The 7,838-nt window shown below is 44.3% G+C and overlaps 1 protein-coding gene across 3 annotated transcripts in view; it reads left to right on the top strand.

Annotated features, from left to right (window-relative positions):
* Positions 1-7,838, top strand: part of LOC113812993 (uncharacterized) — a 124,327-nt gene that overhangs the window by 104,610 nt on the left and 11,879 nt on the right. The window lies entirely within an intron of this gene.

Genomic DNA, 7,838 nt, shown 5'->3' with positions numbered 1-7,838 from the left:
CCCATTTAAGCATATATACAAAAAAATAGGAAAGGTTATATTGTTCATATCCACCATGTGGAAAGTTAATAGACCTCCCTGGCTATTTATCACATAAATAGGAACTAATGGGAATCATTTTTGTTTACCACAATCCAAAGAAACGGTCCAGACAGTTTTTTTTTTCATACATTTATGTATTTCTTATAAATGCCAAGCAGCGAACCGGTACAAACACATTTTTTATTCATCGCTATTTATCGGCATGTTGTCTTTTGCCAAAGTGCCGACAGACGCAGAGGTTGCTATAGTTGTTTGACGTTGTTATTGCCAGTTTATATATCAGTAAGTTCGTTTTTTTTCTATTGAATTTGTAATTATTATGTCAGAGAAGATTTTTTTTGCGTATCTATCTGTTCCATTCTCTGCAGTCATAGGCCTACATCTACCTGTAATTCTTCGAGAATTTGTTTGGATTTTATTGTTGGTAGTTTCATGTGAAATTTGCATTTCTTCGCCGTGTCCATGTTGTTATATATATATATATATATATATATATATATATATATATATATATATATATATATATATATATATACATACATATATACATACATATATATATATATATATATATATATATATATATATATATATATATATATATATATATGTATATGTACATAGATAGATAGATAGATAGATAGATAGATAGAGGTGTGTATATATATATATATATATATATATATATATATATATATATATATATATGTACATAGATAGATAGATAGATAGATAGATAGATAGATGTATATATATATATATATATATATATATATATATATATATATATGTATGATAAGACCAATGGTAAATTTACTATGGTAACTCCGGTGGTAAATTGTTAGTGAACACCACCGCTGTCAGTTTACGATCGAAAATGTAGTTACCAGCGATTTTACCTCCGTAATTGCGTTAGTGAATCCGTTCCTGCAGCCTCCAGAAGCACAGAAATAGGAGGAATGTATTTACTAAATCACAAACTCACACACACTGAAACTGATTAAAAGTAGAAGTAGCTTAGTTCAGTTCCAGGAAATAAAGTAAAGGAAAAAAATGCGATTAAATGTTCATCCTATTTGCAAAACTTGTGTCCTTATAGATGATTCTGCAAGATGGTGTCTCCTTATTACATGAACCCACACCTAGTAAATATGACCATACTTGAATTGGAATAGAAATAGTAGATATATCCCTTACATGGGTAACTAGATTTTTTTTTCTTTCTTTCTTTTTTTGAATGCAATACTCATTAACAGACAATCGACCAGTATCTTCAGAGGACAGACAAAAAGCAGAATAATACATTCTCCAAAAACGTACATATTATCTACGAGTCCGTTTCTACTGCTAATAAAGACAGGGCACAGACCGAGGCGCTATTTCACTCTAAGACCACGCAACAAATACATGTTCACAGCATGTTGTTTCGTGGTCCGTAGGAAACACAAGTCATGGACAAACACTAATAGACATTTCCTATTCAGTCCTGCAACGACTGGTGTTGACATAGCTTATGCAACGCAGGAATAATAAATTCTTTAATGACTACTGCTCCAGCGGTAGTCGTAACCTCATGGTCGCTTCCCATATTGGAAATCTTGCTATTACAGTCATTAAAGGCGAAAGAAAAGCCTGACTTATGACTATCTACATCCAGTAGATTTTTTTTCGTCGCCAAAGCGTGGGAAGGCAGGAAGGAGAGAGGAGAAAGAGCTGAAAACACTATTTACTATTTCTTACTACTCCTTTATTATTACCATCACTTATCTTTCATTAATGAAGTAGACTCAACGAAGGTCCTCCCAAGAGAGGGAGGAGTGGCACACCATGAACACCAACGCCAAGAAGGACATATGGCACTTCGGTTAGGTTAGGTGACTGCCCCCCCCCCCTGCGTTATAAAAAAAGGACTAACCTGTGACGTCGTGTTCTTGCCAGCTGTCTGAAGATGTTCGCTTAAAACATCTGAGGTTACGCGTGGTCTTTGAAAGAAAGAAAATGTGATGTAAAAATCAAGAAAGGGAAAAATGGTGGTGTGTAAGGATGAGGAAGGGATGTGGTGAAGAATTGAGGTTAAAACAAGGGAGATGGAGTGAGAGAGGGGGCGGGGAATGGAAGAGGGAGAGAAAGAGAGAGGGATAGGGGGAGGGGAGAGAGAGAGAGAGAGGGAGCGAGCGAGATAGATAGATAGAGAGAGAGAGAGAGAAAATAGACAAGAAGAGACAGAGCCTGGGAAAGAGAAAGGAAGGCAGATAGATAAAGAGAGAGATTAGATAGATAGATATAGAGACAGAAATAAAGAGTACATTGGTTGATGTTTCGCTACCACCAGGCATGCGGTGCCAGGTTTGTATACTGAGATGAAAGTGGTAATAACGTATACCAAATGAAGAAAAGAAAATAATATATATCTGAATTCAATCTACGCATTCAAATGTAATGACATATTGCTAGTATCAAAATACTATTAAATTACTATCATCATTCATACCAATATGGCTTAGGCTATTTGCGAAATGGCATGTTGGAGCAACCAAAAAGGAAAAAATATAAAATTTTTGACGGAAATTCTTCATTCAAGTTTTGAAAGTGAAAATTCTTTAAAGATAATTACTTTCCGTCATAAATCAACGAAGAATAGAGTCGTTTTAATTTCATTCACACCAAGCACTTTTCATATGCAAATGAAGCGCAAGACGGAGAGAATAACTTGGTAAGTACAGACAAAGAAAGGAGGGAAAAGAAATGAAGATAGGAAGAAAAGAAGAGAGGAAGAAAAAAAAGAGAATATAATGTGAAGAAGTAAAAAGGAGAGAATAAAAGGACAAAAAAAACATGCGCGAAAGGCGAGGAAGAGATCAAGTCAAATAAAAATGAATAAGACATAGAGACACGAAGAAGAAAAATATAAGAAAAGAAAATGCAAAATAACAAAATACAAAAATGTCCCTAAAGAAAAAGTAAAACAAAGAAGAAAGAGAGATAAACAAACCAAATAGCTAAGAAAATGAAATAAAGGAAAAGAAGGAAGAAAAGAAGAGAAAATGCTTAAAAACAAAACAGAGGAGCCAGCCACAGAGCATAGCAGTCTCCTAGCTGTGAAATTGTGCAGCCTCGTGCAGTGACCACAGCTGCACCGACGGAACCCGCTACACCTCGAGCTAAAATTATGCGCAGTCCGAATTACACCTTTCTTTGTGTTTTGCTTGTGACTGTGAGAGAGAGAGAGAGAGGAAGAGAAGGGAAGAGGGAGGGGGAGTAAGAGAGGGAGGTGGGAGAGGAAGTGAGGGGGAGAGGGAGGGGCAGGAAGAGAGGGAGGTGGGAGAGGGAGGGAGAGAGAGAGGTGGGAGAGGAGAAGTGAGGGGGCAGAAGGGAGAGTGGTGTGGGAGAGGAAGAGAAGGGCAGAGGGAGGGAGGAGGAGAGAGAGAGAGAGAGAGAAAGAGGTGGAAGAGCAAATGAAGGGGAGAGGGAGGGGGAGGGAGAGAGAGAGAGGAAGAGAGAGAAGAAGAGAGTGGTGGTGGGAGAGGGGGAGGGGGAAAGGAGATTCAGGGAAGGGTGATGGAAAAGGAGAGGTAGAGAGGGAAGAAGGAAAAGGAAGGGAGGTGGAAAGGAGAGGGAGGGGGAAAAGAAGAGAGAGAGATAAGGAAGAGAGGAAGAAGAAGGGAAGGAGTGGGAAGGAGAAAGGGACGGAGGGAGAAGTGAAAGAAAGAGAGGGAGAGGGAAAGGGAAAGGAAAAGAGAGAAAGAGAGAATGAAACAGAAAATGAGACCGAATCAGAAATAGAGATCAAAAGAGCAAACGATTGCACAAAGCAATTAAGACGTATTCCGCTTCCTATGACGTCACCCTCACCTCTGACGTCAGCACGATGTCGTTTAGTGGTTACAAATATCGTTCCTCTAATTAGTCAACTAAGCAGGCGAACGAATCCACAGCGTTCGTGTAAACAATCTACCTCTCTCTTCCTATCTGCCTATCTTTCTCTCCCTCTCCTTTCTCTCTCTCTCTCTTATTCTCTCCCTCCCTCCCTCTCTGTATGCATACATATGTATGTGTATGTGTATATGTGTGCACACGCATATATGTATATATATATATATATATATATATATATATATATATATATATATATATATATATATATATATACATATATATATATATATATATATATATATTATATATATATATATATATATATATATATATATATATATATATATATACATATGTGTGTGTGTGCGTATTTATATATATATATATATATATATATATATATATATATATATATATATATGTGTGTGTGTGTGTGTGTGTGTGTGTGTGTGTGTGTGTGTGTGTGTGTGTGTGTGTGTGTGTGTGTGTGTGTGTGTGTGTGTGTGTGTGTGTGTATATATATATATATATATATATATATATATATATATATATATATATATATATATATACAGAAACAGATATATATATGATTTTAGTTTCAATTTTACGTTTTATTTTTCGCCAATCCGCGTTTTCTCTCTCTCCTTTTGTTATTGCGTCTCCTCTATCTGTGTTTTGACAGTCACGGGAAGGAGTCGTGACGAAGCTCCGTGGAAACCATATGTTCATGCCTGTCCAAGAGCCACGAGTTCGTTGTCATTTTGTACTGTATCCTAACAATAAGACACTTTTTTTTCTTTTTCGTCAACTCGAGATAGATGTTAGAAGTAGAGGAAGAAAATTATTAATAAATGAAAGGATTGATGAGAGAAAAAGGGAGAGAGAAATGGGAATAAAGAGACACATTAAGAAACGAAAAAATGAATCAATGAAAAGAGGGAGAGAGAAGAGGAGAGAAATACACACACACACAAAAAAAGAAACCTGAAAGGAGAAAAAAAAAATGAAGAAAAAAAAAATTAAATCTTATTCAAGAAATCCAGACAGAACTAGAATGAAAGAAAGAGAAAAAAAACGGAAGAAAGAAAGAAAAAAAAATCTTATTCAGGAAATCCAGACAGAACTAGAATGTGTTTTGCACCGCGTTATGTTTCCATCCATGTTTATTCAAAATTGCCGTTAACAGTTACACGGACAAAACAAATCCTCCAGCGATTGGGAATCTCTCTTGTGCAACCCGGACTTATAAGGGACTTGCAATAAGGATGAATTCTTGCATCACACGGGTTGGGGAGGCTGGGGGAGGGGGATGAGGAGGCTGGGGGAGAGGGTTGAGGAGGCTGGGGGAGGGGGCTGAGGAGGCTGGGGGAGGGGGGATGAGGAGGCTGGGGGATGGGGGTGGAGGGGGCTGAGGAGGCTGGGGGATGGGGGTGGAGGGGGCTGAGGAGGCTGGGGGAGAGGGTTGATGAGGCTGGGGGATGGGGGTGGAGGAGGCTCGGGGAGGGGGATGAGGAGGCTGGGGGAGGGGGTGGAGGAGGCTGGGGAGGGGGCTGAGGAGGCTGGGGGAGGGGGATGAGGAGGTTGGGGGAGGGGGATGAGGAGGCTGGGGGAGAGGGTTGAGGAGGCTGGGGGAGGGGGTTGAGGAGGCTGGGGGAGGGGGATGAGGAGGCTGGGGGAGGGGATGGAGGAGGCTGGGGGAGGGGATGAGGAGGCTAGGGAGGGGGATGAGGAGGCTGGGGGAGGGGGATGAGGAGGCTGGGGGGAGGGGATGAGGAGGCTAGGGGAGGGGGATGAGGAGGCTGGGGAGGGGGATGAGGAGGCTGGGGGAGGGGATGAGGAGGCTGGGGGAGGGGGATGAGGAGGCTGGGGGAAGGGGCTGAGGAGGCTGGGGGAAGGGGCTGAGGAGGCTGGGGGAGGGGGATGAGGAGGCTGGGGAGGGGGGATGAGGAGGCTGGGGGAGAGGGTTGAGGAGGCTGGGGGAAGGGGCTGAGGAGGCTGGGGGAGGGGATGAGGAGGCTGGGGGAGGGGGATGAGGAGGGCTGGGGGAAGGGGCTGAGGAGGCTGGGGGAAGGGGCTGAGGAGGCTGGGGAGGGGGATGAGGAGGCTGGGGAGAGGGTTGAGGAGGCTGGGGGAAGGGGCTGAGGAGGCTGGGGGAGGGGGTGGAGGAGGCTGGGGGAGGGGATGAGGAGGCTGGGGGAGGGGATGAGGAGGCTGGGGGAAGGGGCTGAGGAGGCTGGGGGAAGGGGCTGAGGAGGCTGGGGGAGGGGGATGAGGAGGCTGGGGGAAGGGGCTGAGGAGGCTGGGGGAGGGGGATGAGGAGGCTGGGGGAGGGGGGATGAGGGGCTGGGGGAGAGGGTTGAGGAGGCTGGGGGAAGGGGCTGAGGAGGCTGGGGGAGGGGGATGAGGAGGCTGGGGGAGGGGGATGAGGAGGCTGGGGGAGAGGGTTGAGGAGGCTGGGGGAAGGGGCTGAGGAGGCTGGGGGAGGGGGATGAGGAGGCTGGGGGAGGGGTGAGGAGGCTGGGGGAGAGGGTTTGAGGAGGCTGGGGGAAGGGGCTGAGGAGGCTGGTGGGAGGGGGATGAGGAGGCTGGGGGAGAGGGTGAGGAGGCTGGGGGAAGGGGCTGAGGAGGCTGGGGGAGGGGGTTGAGGGAGATGGAGGAGGGGGTTGAGGGAGGTGGAGAAGGCTGAGGGAGCTGGAGGAGGTTGGGGGAGGGGGAGGAAGTCGTGTTGAGGTGGAGGAAGAGGGGGAGATAGTCAAGTGGGGGAGAGTGGAGGTTGGGGAGGATGAGGCCTCTGTCTAGAGGTCGGGGGGGGGGGAGGTAGGCCGCAGTCAAGTAGAGGAGTCGGGAGGAAAAGGTGAGACCCAAGTGGAAGGGAGAGGGGGGAGAGCCTCAGTGGAAGGGGAATGAGCCCAAGTGGAAGAATATTAAGCCCATGTGGAAGGAGATAGGGCCTAAGTGGAGGGGATATGGGGGCCTAAGTGGAACGGAGATGAGGTTCCTAGTGGAGGAAAGACTTAGGAGAAGAGAGATAGATCCCTGGTGGAACGGGGGTCTTAGCGAAGTGGAATGGGACCTACGTGGAAGGGAGACAGGACCCAAGAGGAGGAGAGAAGGAGCTGTAGCAGCAGAATAACGGACCCAAGTGGATGGTAGATTGAAACGGAAGTGGAAGGAAGACGGGGTCCTAGCCCTCTCAGACGTCTGGTGCCTCATGTGATCCCCTGAGGAAGTGGTTTTCCTCCTGGGTGGGTGGGTGGGTATTGGGGGTGGGGGGATTACAACCAATTTGGCCGCCGAGAAGGACTTTTGCGGTGTCCCGAAGCCACTTCTTCCTTCCATAGGCGTCGTCCACCATCGTCTGTCTTAGAACATTTCCTCTTCTTGTACTTTAAATTGTTCTTGTTCTTTCTCTTCTTCCTTCTCTTTCTACGTCTTTTTGAAAATTTTCTTCTCTCTCTTCTCGTCTCTCTCCGACTTTATATATTTTCTTCTTTATCTTCCTCCATCTTTTCATCTTATTTTCCTATTCCTCCTTTTCACTCTCCGTCCTATTTCTTTATTATTTTCTTTTCGTCTTCCTTTTTTTAGTCCACCTCTTCCATCTTTTTATTTTGATCTTCTCATGTGTTTGTTCCTCCTCTCTCTCTCCATCTTTTCAGCTTCATTCCTTCCTCCTTTCATCATTCTCCTCCTTTTCGTCTTATTCCTCCTTGTCACTCTTCTTTTCTTTATCTTACTCCTCTTCTTTATCTATATATTTTCCTTTTTCAGCCTCCGTACAAAACAGCTTTTCCTCGTGTTTCTTCTCGTGTTTCATTTCATATTTCCTTTTTTTTTCCATCACCTCATTTTCCGGTTCTTCTTTTCTTACTCATTCGATTTTTCCTCTTCCTAGTCTCCCGTCATTATCCATCTTG

This window comes from Penaeus vannamei, chromosome 15, assembly GCF_042767895.1.
Source record: "Penaeus vannamei isolate JL-2024 chromosome 15, ASM4276789v1, whole genome shotgun sequence".
Lineage (NCBI taxonomy): Eukaryota > Metazoa > Arthropoda > Malacostraca > Decapoda > Penaeidae > Penaeus > Penaeus vannamei.
The sequence above is the reverse complement of the archived record's forward strand: the minus strand, read 5'-3'. Positions and strand labels throughout refer to the sequence as shown.